Here is a 16,215-nt window from a genome sequence, read left to right as displayed (position 1 = left end):
CAGTTCTCACATCTGAAAATAGAAATATGCAGTAAGGATTATTACTCTATTTCGTAGGTGAAGGAACTGAGGCTAAGAGAAGTGTAGGAAACTTTCCCGAGGTCCCACAGCTGGTAAGTGGTGTGGCAGGTCTGCATCCAGAGGGGAGGACTCGATATCAGTGGGATTTCAAGCACCCATCGCAGACTGCAGGAGGGGAGAGAAGTGGACTTCCCTTGGTGCTTTAGAGTAAATCGCCAAAATCCCTGCGGGACCTTTTAGTAACTATAATTATTGATGCCGGGGATTCTGATTTAGTCTGGGGTAGATTTGAAGATCAACAGTTTTTAAGAGCATCCAAGGTGATTTGAATGTAGAACCATGATTGAGATTCACTTATCTACATCAGTGATTTTTCAGTTAGGCATCTGTCAGAATTGCCTGGAGGGCTTGGGAATATGCTCTTTTTGGGCTCCACCCCTAAAGTTTCTACTTCTGTTAGTCTGGGGTGAGCCTGAGAATTTGCATTTCTAACAAGTTCCCAGTGATGCTGCTGCTGCACATCAAAGGTGGGGAGGACCACTTTGCACATGCCAAAATGGAAGGTTGGGATGGGGGAGATGCTAACATTTATTGAGTACCTGCTCGGTACTAGGCATAATGATTACGTCATATGATTTAACCACTTAGGGACATTTAACCTTCCCAAGAACCTTTTGATTTAGGTATTATTATTCCCATTTAATGTATGGAGGAAACTGAACCTCAGAGAGGTTAAATCTGTGCTTCTCAAACTGGGATATATGGGGATGTAGCAGGGATTATGAAAACCACACAGTGAATAGCATATAACTTCTTGGGCCATAAATTTCATTGGCATCAGCTGTACTCTTTGCTGAACAGGCTTCAACAGTTTGAGGAGGAAATGTCCCTGTTACCTGTGCACTGATTATCTTAAATTTGATGTATGCTCTAGGCCAGTGGAGCCAACAAGGAGCAGTAGACAGTCAAATCACGGCTATAAATTCTGCCCACTCTACTTCATACTTGACATGAAGCGGCAAATGGGGATTAAAATGAGGCTTGGGAATTGTTACTATTACCTTGTGGACTTAGTCGTGTTTCAAAGCAACCTTGAGCTCTTGCTTTATCGGATCTGTGATTGACTTTTATAAAGGAGTTTCCTTCATTATAACATTGCTAGTGCCATTTTTATTGGTCATTAGTTCTGTTAGGAGGACATTTCTTAAATAAGCTCTTCCTTTATCCCAGTTATTTTGTCTAAGGGTTTTCTGGTCCTTGTGATAAAAAGTCTATTTTTATATGGCATACAGTTTGATCTTCTGCAGCAAAGTCTAAGTAAATTCTTTTACTATAGAGTCATCTCTTACAGGTTTTCCCATGAACACACATTTATTCACTCTTCCTGAGTCATGGGCTCCTTTAGAAATCTGATGAACAATATAGACCCTTTCCTAGAACAGCGAGTGCACACACACACACACACACACACGGCCTCAATTTTCAGAGCATTCACAGACCTCCTAAGCCCATCCATGGATCCTAGCTATGGGCCCCAGATTAAGAATTCCTGCCTGTAACCCTGTGAGCTTCTCCAGGACAAGGTCTGTGACTTATCTGAACTTCATTTTCTGGTGTCTAGTACACCGGCTGTCTAGGAAGGTACTCAGTCAGTGTCAGAGAATGAGTGATTTCTACAAGACTAATGAAATAGAAAACGTGTTTGAACACTTGTAATTATTGTGACATAGATGTTGTGTTTATAACAGCATGGCAGGACATTACAGTTGTAACAAGATACCCCAGGACCCCTGTTGGCCGCCCAGCAGGAGGAGGACAAGGAACATTCTGTCTGAGGCTGACTTTAGCACAATACCAATGTCCTCTGGTCTCTGACGCCAAGTCTGTGCTATCAGACTCCTTCTCTTGTATTTCCTCTGCTTGATGTGAGGCCACGAACACTTGCTATTTCATCAAAGCTGGCTCCTAATATTTCTTCCTTTTATTTCATGTTTTTGCTCTAGTCCTGACTTAAGGGGAGAGTCTCCAAGCTAGTTTCCACAGTTAACCTGTCGCAGCAGGAAAGACTCTAACCCTAGGTATGGAAGGCCGGGTATTTTGGGAGGTGAAGCAGGAAGAGTCATCTTCATGCTACAGTGTCTGCAACTTACTTCAAAATACCTTAGATTGGTATGATTTTATGTATGTGCTACTAGCTTAAATTTCAACTTCAGGGACAATCAGATTCCCTAATTGGGAATCTTCATTCCTGGGGTGGTGAATCACACTCCAGGCCCAGCTTCTACAAGCATGTGGGTCAGCCATGTAACTGTTAATACCTGAGGTTTTGTGAATGTCAGAAATTATTTTTATTATTTTTTTTTTGCTGAGGAAGATTAGCTGTGAGCTAACATCTGGGCCAATCTTCCTCTACTTTGTATGTGAGTTGCTGCCACAGCATGGCTGATGAGTGGTGTAGGTCCATGCCCGGGATCTGAACCCATGAACTGGGGCTGCTGAAGTGGAATGTGCCAAACTCAACCACTATGCCACAGGGCCAGCCCCCCTGTTTTTATTTTTGAAATTAGTAAATTACTAATTAGCTTGATAAATTTTAGCAATAGTCTCATTGGTGAAGATCAAGGTATTAGGTGTTTGATATATATGGATTAGTTACATATGTATTTAGAGGTATTTGCCACTGAGGCATGAACAGGGTTGAAGAATCTAGCAAGGCTGTAACTTGCTCTGTAGGGATAGCACCTGAGTCTTCATTCCTATAAGTCTTTTGCCCAGGCCTCGTTACAAAGAGTTTTATTTGCCTCATGCCTGCTAAAAGGACAACAGCTTCCTGTCTCTGGGATGTTTGGTGTCTTGGTGTCCGCCTCTAGAAAACCTTTCATGACAGATGATGAGAGGAGCATTAAAAGGACAGAGATCTGGGACTTCCTTTTGCTTGTGCAATAGATTCTAAGGACCATTTTTATGCCTGCTGGCTAACACATGTTTAATGTTTACATGTGTCTAGGAACATCTGATCTGAGATTTGCTTTCATTATAATCCAGTAATAAGATCAAACTTCTTAGGTCCATGTCGTTATCTATCAAAAAGAACCTAAGTGTTTGTGTGTCCAGATTGGCCGAGGACAGTTCACAGCACACAGGCTATATGGAGAATTTGCTTTCAAGAGAGATTCTATATATTAGCTTTTGCTGTGGTGACAACCCAGAACAAATGCAGTAAAGCTACTATAACCAGCATTTATTCCTTATTCATGGCTCTTTAGGTCAGCTCTGGCTCTGCTGGGTCCCTGCCAGCCTTGGCTAGACTTGATTCCAGGCTGCAGGATGGGTTGGGTCTGCTCCTCTCATCTTATCCCGGAGCCCAGACTCACGTAGCAGCCCTACCTGCTGTTTGGGGGCACATTGTTTGCAATGGGGAGGCAGAAGCCCAAGAGGGGCAGGCAGAAAGGCTCTGCTTGGAACTGGCATGTGGTGACTTCTACCCATGCTTCATTGGTCAAAGCCAGTTCCATGGCAAATCCCAAAATCACCGGGGCAGGAGTGGGGGGGAATGATTTATACTTCTCCCACCAGCGGGAATGGGAGGAAAAGGAGAATCGTGCACAGATAATATAATCTATCACTCTCCAAGTTAAATGATAAGGACTTTCGATGTTCCCTGTCCCCTTAGCTGTCAGTGGGATGTCAATTCCAGTCAGCTCCTTAAGCGTTAACAAGGATGTGTTAGTTTCCATACATTTGCAGTATGGGAGTGAGTCAGAAATGTGGATGGCACTGGCCTTGGCCTTGAGGAGCTTTAAGTCTCAAAGAGGAGAAATTATTTCTGCCTCAGAGGCCATTGGGTTTACCATGAAACAACATTCAGACAGAACTGGAAAAATTCACATACTACATGCAAAGAGAGCACAAAATGTATGCCAGCCAAAAATCCACAGTAAGAGTGGTAATAGCGTGTCTACTGTTCCATGTTAGCACTGCTGTGCTCCACATCTCTTGAATGGAGGAGAGACCAGGGGTTCTCTGCCTCTGCTTTTTGTAGGCACACCTCCAATCAGGTGTTTCAGCCCTGCTCAGCAGGAGGAAGAAGAAAGAAAAGTACACTCGCAGGCCAGACCCAGGCCCCAGCTCCCCAATGCTGTGCAACTCTAGGCAAATCACTTAAGTTTTCAGGACCCTCAGATTTTTCACGTATAAAATGGGGCCTGCAGATGAGCTCACGAAGCCTAGGACCCCGAAAAGATAGGTATGATCTGCCTTTGGGTTCCCTTTGTCCCAGGTCCCCTCCCATGAGGGCACCAAAGGATCATGAGACTGTTCCCACCTATCCCAATACCAACTATAAAATCAAGCTCAATTGTGTATATGTGTAGTACATATTTGTACTTATTTATCGCGTACACATTTTTATTTATAGTCCAACCCTAGACTTTCTCTTCATTGTTATATGCTTTGAAGTTTAAGAAATCGTTGCATTTTTGTTGTCATGTTTTCTATATTTTGCACTGTCAGGGACGGCACTTATTATCTTTGCTCAGGATAGTCACAGTGTGATGCAGATTTCCAAACAGCCAGCTTGGGAGCTGGAGGGATGTTCCTCCATGGCAGTGGACTCTTCTAAGTAGGCCCTGGATTCAGCTTGTTAAGTGGACGGCCGCTCTGTCATCTTACCATGGGGTAGGGGTGGCGTATAGGTAATGTGATTCGTTGCCTCCCCCACATCCTCACCCCACCCCAGCCCTCACGTCAGCCTTCTTCCCAGGCTTGCTAAATTGTTTTGAATGCTGTGATAAATGGATTATTCATAAATGGAAGCCTGGGCAAATCTGGTTTGGACTGGAAATCACTCAAGGTTTTCAAAGAAGCCAACAGGAGGGACTAGGATTAGTTTGGTTTCTCTGTTTTCATGGTGTACAGACAAGCCCAAAAGGAAAACAGCATAGTTATCCTGAGAGCAAACACTTGTGTTTCTAAGAAAACTTGAAACTCTACACTGAGCAGTACCTGAACAATAGAATCTCCTTCTTTGCAAGTTAAGGCGAAATTCCAGGAGCCCTTATTTCATCTTTAATACCTGGCAGATAAGCATTCCTTATCACAGCACTCAGGCTCCTGTGCTTTTCAGATGCTCATGTGTGAGTTCACTTCTTTGGCAAAAACAGACATGGTGAGAGTCAAGTGTGAACTTGTGGCACAGAAATGCCCCATTTCCTGTTTAGGGGAATGCTCTCCAAGTATTCTTCGTGTTGGATCAGGAGTTGTCAGAAAGCTTGGATTCATATTAAAAACAGTGCTAAGGCCTGAAACCACTCCCCTCCCCCACTTCCACTCCCAATGGGAGAGAGAAGACTTTTGAGTTTGATAAGAACAATGCAAATCCCTTGGAAGGCAGAGCTGGGTGGAGCCTGATATGGATTTTGCTTCTTTGCTTTAAGGTTAAGGAGCTAAATTCTGGTCTGGGTCAGCTTCCCTGGGAATGTGACAATGTAGTCAGTGTCTGCCAAAGTCTGTGAATGTATTGAGTTTACTCAACAGAAAGCTATATCTGCATTCCTGCCACAAATAGCTTCCCAACTTTGATCTTTTATTAACCTAATTAATCATTAAACTTTTTTTATTAACCTCTTTTTTCTACCTGTTTTTCAGTTTCTATCTCTCACATCTTCCTCCCTCCCTCCCTCTCTCCCTTTCTTCCATCCATATTAAGAGTTTGTTCGTTTTTAAATTGGTGCCATATCAAAGGGGCATGTGGCAGGCCAAGACATGAGCAAAACTTGTGAAACCAGGAGGTTGGATTCTCAGGCCCTCCCACCTTCTTTTCTTTTCTCCTATGTTATAGTTTGTATCCCTCCTCACAGGGGTCCAGTGCATCTACGCTGAATTCTAGTCCCCCAAAGCAATGGCTTCCCCCACTGACCCACTTCTGCGTATCTTTTTCACATTTTGCCTTTCTCCAGAAGCACTCCCCAAGACTCATCAAAATGACTCCTTCTTTTAGCTCAAATCAACTGAGTCAAGTGAAGGGAAATTGTCTTCATTCATCTGGGAGATAAAAGAACAATAACCTATATCAATATTGAGGTAAAACTGCCTAAAATCTCCTCTTCCCTGCTACTAATTTGAGATGCTGCTGTTGATTTATTGATGTTGTGTGATTAAATGAAATCTCAACATGATGGATAAAAATAATAGGCTGGAGCTTTGTAGAGGGTGTCTTAAAAGCAGTGGATCTTGAAATTAGGGATTTTATAGACCTGTAAATTATTCCCCCCGAAGTTTAGATACTGTCAAAGGATGACCTATGTTTTCTAATTTACCAAGAAAGGGCATCTTATGAAAACAATTGCCATTAATTAATTCAACAAATATGTATTGAGCACCTCCTATGTTGGGTTCTATTGTAGATACTGGGGATATCATGTTAAAGAACAGAGACGAGCCCCTGCTCCCATAAAGCTACATCTCGAAAAGTGGAGACAGCAGCAGTATAGGAACCCCTGATAGAGGTGGATGCTAGGAAGGAAATTAAGAAGAGGGATGAGATCAGCCTGGACCAGGAGAGAATTTGTGATGTGTATGGGGAGGCCAGTTAAGACCAGCACGATAATAAAGACAATAAAGATACTAACATAACAAGGAGCCGACCCTTCAAAGATCTGGGGGAGGTACAATCCAGGCAGAGGGAACAGCAAGTGCAAAGCCCCTGAGGTAGAAATGAGCTTGGCATGGCTGAGAAACACAGAGTCAGTGTAGCTGGAGTGTAACAAACAAGGATATTGGTAGGAGATGAAGTAAGAAATGTAAGCAAGGGTCAGGTTGGATTTGGCCTTGTAGGTCATGCTAGAGAGTTTGAATCTATTTCTGGCTGAAGTGGGAAGCCTGAGGATTGGGGTGATCCCATAAATGATCTCATTTGCATAATCTAACTGATCACTTAAATGCTGGTAGAGAATTGACAGAAGAGGGACAAGTTGAAAATCTGGTCTGTAAATCTAGGATTAAAAATGATGGCTGGGGCCGGCCCCCTGGCCGAGTGGTTAAGTTCACCCGCTCCACTTCAGCAGCCCAGGGTTTCACTGGTTCGGATCCTGGGCGTGGACATGGCACCCCTTGTCAGGCCATGCTGAGGCGGCATCCCACATGCCACAACTAGAATGACCCACAACTAGAATGTACAACTATGTACTGGGGGATTTGGGGAGAAAAAAGCAGGGGCAAAAAAAGAAGATTGGCAACAGTTGTTAGCTCAGGTGCCAATCTTTAAAAAAAAAAAAAAAGATGGCTGAAGAGAGAAAGGCGAAGGGGTCATCTGCTATTTGCATCATTTAATAATGGAAAAGAAATATGAATATCTCAAAAGTCAAGAGAAAAGATAGTCCTTTGCAAGAAAAAACAAATGGCAAGCTTCCCCTGGTATAATACAAGCATATAGAGGTGTAGTTTTTCTGCTTGTAAAGTGAAAACTATAACAAAGTTTTACTTTGTAATGTTATTTTGCGTATTATTGTGCTTTTGACATATGCTGCTCAATTTGGGGCTGTGTTTCAACAGTTCAATAGGAGAGGGAGCCTGAATGTCCATTTTCCTCCCAGTCATGGTCCAAATGTAGTTTCCTTTTATTTTTTTAAAGAGTGGCACCTGAGCTAACATCTATTGCCAATTTTCTTTTTTTCTTCTTCTTCTCCCCAAAGCCTCCCAGTACATAGTTGTATATTCTAGTTGTAGGTCCCTCTGGTTGTGCTGTGTGGGATGCCTCCTCAGCATGGCCTGATGAGCAGTACTATGTCTGCACCCAGGATCTGAACCAGTGAAACCCTGGGCTACCGAAGCCAAACATGTGAACTTAACCACTCGGCTGTGGGGCAGCCCCCAAATGTAGTTTCAGTGAAGTATGTTGACGAAACCGGAAGCCAGTCTCTTAATTTAGTCAATTCTGAATCCTCGGGGGAAGGTGAGGGAAGCTGAGGCACAGTAGCTGCAGTAGCTGAGCCTGGAGAAAGCAGGCTGCAGGCCACCTCAGCACAAAGCAAGCCCGGGGACCACGAGGGCAAGAGCCAGTGCAGGATAGTCCACAGGCTCAGGTCTGATGAGAAAACTCAACTCCCATCACTCTAGAGAGGGGGCTCCTTTGTGGTCTTCCTTTGGCTGAGTAGCCTGGACACAGGCTCACAATCCTCAGTGTGTTTGAGAGTTAAATGGCTTAAGTAAGATATTCAATCCCACTGGCGAAAAGGACCATCTAACGTGCAAGAGTGATGAAGATCAAAACCCCATACTTAGCTCAAAGGCAGAACAGCGACTGCAGTTTGATTGAACAAGGAGGCTGTCTTGAAGTTCTCTAGCAGCAAGGCCTCTCAGGGTCATCAAGACACTCACCTGTTGCTGAGCTGACCTGAGCTCCCTGCAACTTTTCAAGAAGCAGCCAGAATTCACAAGCCTGAAGGAGGTTGGCTCAGTTGGTAAAATGGCTGTAAACTGGGATGTAATTTATTTGTCTTTTACCAAACCCCCATAGTCCCACAGACTTTCATTGATGTGCATTTTCAAAATCTAGAAGGCAATAAACTCAACATTCACCGTTAAAAAAAAAAAAATCTAGCCTGGCTACAGGCCAGCTATAGGAGTCCCAGTGGTTGAACATATTGGTTAAGTGTTTTCATTTTCTGCATGCTTGGGAAGGTGGCATAAGGGTGGACTGAAATGACATGAGCCCTCTTTGTTCCTTTTTACTCAAAAGGGAATTTGGGGGCTGCTGGAGGTGAGGTGGAAGAGCTCTTCGAGCAACATGGGAAATGTGCCCAGAGTGGGAGACCTTTTATAGGGCAATGTCTTGCAAAGGGGCTGATGGGAAGGGCCACAGTGACAGAAGCAGCATCCATCCACTGTGAAAGCTAATGTCAGCCTAGAGTTCTTAGGATTACATCAATATATGGACTTTCCTGAAAATCTTGTACATTTCACACAGAGGTGAAGTATAGCCATTTTGAACCAAGAGTCTTGTGTTAAATGCTAGACGTTCAGATTTTTTAAAACTCAATAAAACACTGGTGGCTAGACTAAATACTTTGAGTAACACATACAAGAAATAACTTACAAAACCATGTGGTCATACATATCTGCCACAGGCCATTACCTTACTCTTATGAGGTGCTGGGTAAAGTATATTTAATTAAATCAATTTCTATGTTTTTTAATACTGTGGAAATACCAATTGTTACTGATAATCAGTGATGCATGGCATTTTAATTACCCATTAATCATTTCCTTTATAAAATGAATGCCTCAATCCTAATGAATTTAGTTTTACATTATTTGTTTTGGAAATGAATTTTTGCAGACCCACTTTATTAGTAATGACCAAGGACTTTTTTGGCTGTCTGAAGTGCAATCAACAAATCACCTTGCTACCTGGTTTTTGTGGTATGATTTCTTTTTTCAAAGCTATTCAAACATAAGTGGTGTGCCACCTTGGGCTTGGAAATCTTTCTCTATTGGGACATAAAACTTAACTCTGGTCAATTACTTCCACAGCTAAAAAAATCTTGCTGTTCCTCAAAACTCACTAGAAATTCTTAACAGAGAAATGTGGCCAGGTGAATAAAATAAGGACGTCTCGCCACCAAAGAGCTTTGTCTTATATTTTAAGTTGCTATTAAATTGTTGTCATGGGTGACCTCCAGCTCTTCTCTCAACTTGCAGTTGCCTAGTATCTAGAACCTAAAGGAAAATAAGTTTCCTCCATCAGTTACCAAATTTAGCATCCCGATCCAAGTCCACACATCCCGTCTAAGCCTCTTTCTCCTCTCCTCCCACCTCTGGAAGACCAGTCACTTGGAACCTGATTCTCAGGATGGATCTGCCTTCAGAATCATCAGAAGGCTTGAGTACACACAGAACCAGTCTTAACAAGATTGCAAATTGAGTCCTTCTTCTTTAGCACCAGGGGTCTCCTAAACATCCCAGTTTCTGTCTTTTCCACTATCCATCCATCAAATGTGGCCTTCTGGATTGAATCTTAACTAAAATGCTCACAGATTATTAATTGGAAAGGCAAAAAACTTTAAAGCATCCTTGATGAAACTGTATGGGCTACAATGGAGACTGACAGGATGGCACCCCCTGGAAGGGCATAAAGGATTTCATAGAAGGGAGGGTTGGAAACCACATGTAGATTAGACAAGTGCAGTTGGTCCAAAAGATGGCTGCAGGAAGACAGAAGCTTGGAAAGGTAGGTAAGAGCAAGGCCTTCCTTGCTGTGCTAAGGAATTTAATAAACTTTACTCTATGGGCAATGGAAGCTAATGAAGGTGAAAGGAAAAGAAGAGGTTCCTGTAAGAGCCCATGTGTAACCTTGACTTGAAAACCAGGGTGGAGGGAACACACCACTTACCATAGTTCTGTGTTCCCAAAGCAACGTTAATTAAAACCCTCAGAGCTGCCTTATCTCCTCTTTGAGAGAAATACCTGCTATTATCTCTCACCTTGGCCTGGCTGATGCCTCATCACTCAGTAACCCTTCCCAACTTCAATGTGACTTACTAATAAGAATTCTCCTATTCTCCTAACTACCTGTCTCAGTCCCAACTTCTAAATTCTCGTCATTCTGGCCTATCTTCTCTAGTAAAAAGTCTAATGCTTATTCCTGCCTTAGACCTGCATTCAGGTCTATTCCCAAGTTCCTTTGGTTACCATTAGTTTATCTTACCAAGTGTATCATGTACACACTACTACTAAATGCCTACCCTCCCATTAGGCAGCTATGTCTCCAGACTTCAACATTAGTTCACAATAAGCCAAAGGCTCAGATGTGCCTGGACCAACCAAACAGGAAGTCTTCTTTGTGGGATGCAGCACGCCAAGCCTGTCACCTTCTAGATCAGAGAGAGTACCTCTCCGGAGATGTTTGTAATTTACTTGGAGACAAAGGAATTCAACTCTAAGAGTGACAGATCATCCATTAGTGAATGTGATAGGATGGAGAGTTCTAGTTTTTTGAGTACTATTTGTGGTGTAGATTACTGGGAGAAATATACCTGTAAATTCTATTTTTTTTAGGCTCCCTGGAGAACATGGACCTATTAGTTAAAATGAGGGCAGAATTATCGTTTTCTTTATTTAAAAAATGATAAAAATCTCATTGGGAAAAGGATAGAGGAGTATACATTCAACAACAATTGGTTATACAATACTATGTAATAATCTGTCCAGCACTGTTCTAGGAACTATGGGATCACATATAATGTAAATTCCTAGCAATAATCACTATTCATATTTTTACATACTTGAGACCGTACTGCTGCTAGGTATCCTGAGTCTATCGTTTAATCTTATTTCATAAATGTTTCCTGTGATTAAAATATATTCAGAGATATTATTTTAAACAACTGCAGAATATGCTATAAGGAGCCCATTGTTCTCCCTGGACATTTAAATCTGTTCTAAATTTAAACAGAGCTGACTTTCATCCACAACTACTAATTGTATTGCCAAAGGATGTGTTCATAACCCTAAAACATATAATAGGATTGTTATTGCTCATGCCACCCCAAACTATATTCAAACATATATTTTAAATAGTATGCAGCATTCTACCAAGGTTTCCTAATTTTTGGTAGTCAGATTTTTAAATCTGTGAATATGTTTCATAGATTTTATGAATACCTACTTAATTTAAAAAGTTATTTTGAGTCTAATTTTTAGTTACAAAATGCAATATAACTCTTAATTACCAGGTAATGCACCAAAGGTAGGGTATCTTCTAAAAGCCCCAGGTATTGTATTCTGAACTTAGTTAACTTAGAAATTAGCCAATTCATTTACATACCTATCCCCATAGGAGAGTAAACACACCATGGAACAGGGATGTGATCTTTCCATGCCTAACACGGTGCTTGACACCCACAGGGAATTCAGTGGATCTGGGATTGAACTGTCTCTTAATTCTGTTACCAAACCATGGGCATCACTATATATGATGCTTTTTACTGTTCTCATTTAGCTCTTACCTTGCAGAATACGTACCCAGAGTTGTGATCTTTCCTTATGGGTTACAGATTTCATTCAATTGTTGGAATAACTAGCTACATTAAACCATAAAGTACATAAATGTTTAAACATCATTGCCATTTAAAACTATTTTGAGTTTTTTTTTTTAAATAAACAGAATTCAGAGATAAACTTTACCTTGGCTTCTAACTTTATTAATAATGCTTTATTACTATAGGCTTATTTTTAATCATGTTACAGATTACATTGGAGAAAAATAAGCATTTTATCAATGGGTCCCAACTTCAACAAGAAGCAAATAAAGGGCCATCCCTGTGGCTGAGTGGTTAAGTTTGCGTGCTCCACTTTGGCAGTCCAGAGTTTATGGGTTTGGATCCTGGGCGTGGACACGGCACAGTTCATCAAGCCATGCTGTGGCGGTGTCCCACATAGAAGAACTAGAATGACCTACAACTAGAATATACAATTATGTACTGGGGCTTTGGGGAGAAAAATAAAAAAGAAGATTGGCAACAAATGTTAGCTCAGTGCCAATCTTCTTCACACACACACAGCAAAAAGGAAATCAAAAATAAATGGATACCGTTAAATCATTGTATTAGTTTCCTAGGGCTGCTGTAACCCTAGGAATTTGGTGGCTTAAAACCACAGATCTTTTTTTCTCACAGTTCTGGAGACCAGACTTCTGAAGTCAGGCAGGGCTGTGCCCCGTCTAAAGCCTCCGAGGGAGAATCTTTCCTTGCCTCTTTCAGCTTCAGGTGGCATCCATCTGTCCTTGGCTTGCGGTTGCAATGACTCCAATCTCTGCCTCCATCTTCACATGGTTTTCTTCTCCTTCTCCTCTTCTGCCCATAGCTCTCCTTTTAGTATCTCTTATAAAGACACTTGCCATTGGATTTAGAGCCCACTAGATAACACAGGACAATCTCATCTGGAGATCCTTAACTTCATTACATGCACAAAGACCCTTTTTCCAGGTAAGGTCACATTCACAGGTTTCAGGAGTGAGGATATAGGCACATCTTTTGGGGACCACAATTCAACCCACTGTAATCATTGACCCATAACGTTAAACTTCAGATGTTGCCCCATTGACAACCGGAAGCTGGATTTTGAGAGACTGAAATTGCAGTCTTCAATACTATCCAACTATTTCACGTGTGAATCTGTAAAAGAAAAGATGAAAAGTGCAAGTTGGAAAAGAGGTGTGGAATGAGGGCGGGTAAGATACTTAGAACCAAAAGTAATTTTAAAATATTTAAGAATGCTAAGTAAGGAAGACTGAGATTAGAAATGGAAAGACTTTTGTTTGCCAAAAATATGTTTTTGCAGACGTATAGTATTACAGACCTGCTTTATATATTTATGTAGCAATTTAATAGGAGCCAAAAATGTGGTCAATATCAATGGAACTTTTCTGTTTTAAATTGGCATGACTTTATGTGTAAACGGACTGGTTTTTACAGTTACTTAAGCATATTTAAATTGGGAGAACTACTGAGACCCCTAAATCCCCCTATTTTTCCTTAATTTTGATACACACAAGAGTCTACCTGTACTGTGCTATGTGGTCAGAAATGAAGGCCACACCAGTTACTTGAAAATACGATGAATGAATCATGTTAGTTCTCTTACACGTATTTCTAAATAAAATTGAAAGTTTCACACTGTCCTTTTTAATAATCTTCAAAAAGTGTTCTTATTAGAGAAGATTTCTTTTCAATGGAAATATTAGGAGGGAAAATTTAAAACTTCATATAAAATGCTGAAAAAAAATCCTGAAGTAGGCTTTTCCACTTTGAATTGCTCATCAATACATATGTACAGAATCTAAGAGATCTCCTCTCTCCCTGCCACGAGTGCCTCCCCCACCCAGCTCTGGATTGAAAGCTGGTCTTTTAATCTTAGGGTCAATGAGTCAGTCTTTATCTGTGCAATAAGTACCCTGAGCCTTTGCTGACACAGAGCCCTTATAACCTGATTCCCTCATTCTTCCCATCGACACCGCCCCTTGAACTGCTGCAAACCCTTCACTGCCCCTTAGCTTTTCTCCTCCTCTGCCGGGCATTTGTATAGCTTTTGTTACAAGCTGTGACGGTAAGAAGCAGAAAGTCACTGAGGCCAGCTCAAATAGAGAGTTGAGGGCATTTTGGTGCAAGGCTCCAGTCTCCCTCTAAAAGGAAGCACACCTGGCAGGAGTTGAACCTGGGATCCAGGAAGCCCTCAGCGAGCTGGGAGGCCATCTCTGTGTTGGTGCTTTTCTGATTTGCTGTGTCTGATTCTTTATCTCTAATGTGGTTCTTCCTTTCTCAAAGTTTTCTTTTCTTCTCCATTATTCTCTGAAAAGCAGCCTCTGCAGCTGAATCCTAGTTTATGTGGCTTTTGACACCATTATCTGCACTGCAAATTCCAAGCCCAACTCCATGTTACAAACTTTCACCCATATTCTCACACTCTCTGCTTCCTGAAGCTTTTGATTGGCTAACTTTGAGTCAGGTGTTCAAAACTTGTCCAATCACCTCTGCCAAACAGTGGCCCACCCCCTTCCTGCTGCAGTGGTTGTTATACTTGGGTTGCCTCTCCCTCTCCATTTTGCTTTTCACACACCTTCACCCACTGGGCTTTGTTCTCCATCACCCCATACATTTTTCTCCAAGAACATCAATGTTGATGTATCAGACAATTTTACCACCCCTGAAATGTTGTTTGCTATTGTTCATACTCTCCAACTAGAATATGTATTTGTTTAAAATGCACACATTTTCTTCTACTTCTTATGCTCATTAAATTTTTAAAAATGTGGTTCAGAGTGATTCCGTTGACTGGCCTTATTGGTCAGATTGCTATTCTGTAGTGATACAATTTGGATAATTCAATTAAAACAACTCTTCTTTTGATGCATTAAAACACTCCAAATCAAGGTCTTTATCACATATCAGTATGCCAGATTTCTACCAAATATTACCTTATATCAGTTATTTCTCATCTTGAAAGTTTCTTCTTGATGAGTTTGAGTTTCTCTTCCAGAAGAATCAACTGCGATGTGAGGAAGGAAGACACGGTTGTCAGTTCCCTGGGAATCAGGTCTCTGCTCTGATGTAGGAATCAGAGGGTAGAACAGTGCCAGAAAGAAATGCATGCCTTAGCTCCTCCATCTCTCTGGTGAGCAACGCAAGTGCTGGCAGAAGCAACACCCACTCTGTGTAAAGTTTTTTCTCTGTGAGCCGACACTAGTTGGGGGCTGCCCTCTGATACAGGACTTCTCGGAAGATTCTCCCTGAATAGATTCCTCACCTTACTGATGCTAGAATTGCACAGAGCTCTCTTCTTTCGGCTTAGATCTTCTTGCCTGAGAATGTCCTGAACGAGTTACATATAAGAATTAGCAGCAGCAAGGACAATGCTAGCCCATGCATTGCCTGCATGCAAATTAGAAAAAGCACCCCTTCTTGTACACATCAGAAAACAGTTATAATGTACTGACTTATACTAGAACAAGACCTTACTGCTAGAAAAGTGCCATAATAAATATGAAAATCTAAAGTGGTTACACTGCGGCACTCTCGTGCAGTCCACAACTTGTTACCCAGTGACCCCAGAGCTTTATTACTTAATCCCCAAAAATACGTGTGTGTTTTTTCTGCAAGCAGATTTTGAGAATAAGGATAGAAGAGGCAACAAAAAGTCCCCAGTAGACAGCGGACATGAAGGTTAGTGAGAAAGAACAGACTGGGAAAGAAAGGTACCCTTCAAAATTGCACGAAATTCCTATTGAATTTAACAAAAAAGGTATCTTTGGAAAATATTTTCAGATGTTGTTGAATCCCCTGTTCTTCCTGTCAAAGAGCTTGAACTCAAATGACCAGATGAACTCAAATGTGAAAAGACACCACAGGAAGGATTATTAGAGTTGGGTAAACAGCCATAAACAAAAACCTTTCTTTATTATAGGAAGAGTGTTTAGAGTCTTAGAAGTAAATGAAGATATTTGAGAGATTTTTTTTCAATTATTTTTAGGAGGTTTTCCTTTTGGGGAACAAGGAAACAAGTTTGATTTTGTTGTGTTATGTTTGGTTGATTGGAAGAGAAGTCTGACCTAACGGGTTGTTCCAGCTGGGTGTAAATGGTAATTGGTGATCTGTAATGTGCAAGGTCCTATCGTTACTTCTTTATAGAAGTTGCTTTCCT

At 41.5% G+C, this 16,215-nt stretch overlaps 1 protein-coding gene and 1 long non-coding RNA gene across 15 annotated transcripts in view; one reads left to right on the top strand and one right to left on the bottom strand.

Annotated features, from left to right (window-relative positions):
- NCKAP5 (NCK associated protein 5) overlaps positions 1–16,215 on the top strand; it is a 918,003-nt gene that overhangs the window by 228,983 nt on the left and 672,805 nt on the right. The gene's annotated exons all lie outside the window — the stretch shown is intronic.
- LOC138918706 (uncharacterized) lies at positions 12,000–15,126 on the bottom strand. Its single transcript, XR_011428407.1, has 2 exons — positions 14,993–15,126; positions 12,000–13,193 (listed from the first exon to the last, which is right to left on the bottom strand). It is a non-coding gene; the product is annotated as an uncharacterized lncRNA (long non-coding RNA).

This window comes from Equus caballus, chromosome 18, assembly GCF_041296265.1.
Source record: "Equus caballus isolate H_3958 breed thoroughbred chromosome 18, TB-T2T, whole genome shotgun sequence".
Lineage (NCBI taxonomy): Eukaryota > Metazoa > Chordata > Mammalia > Perissodactyla > Equidae > Equus > Equus caballus.
Note: the sequence above shows the minus strand (reverse complement) of the source record. Positions and strands in the feature narration are given on the sequence as shown.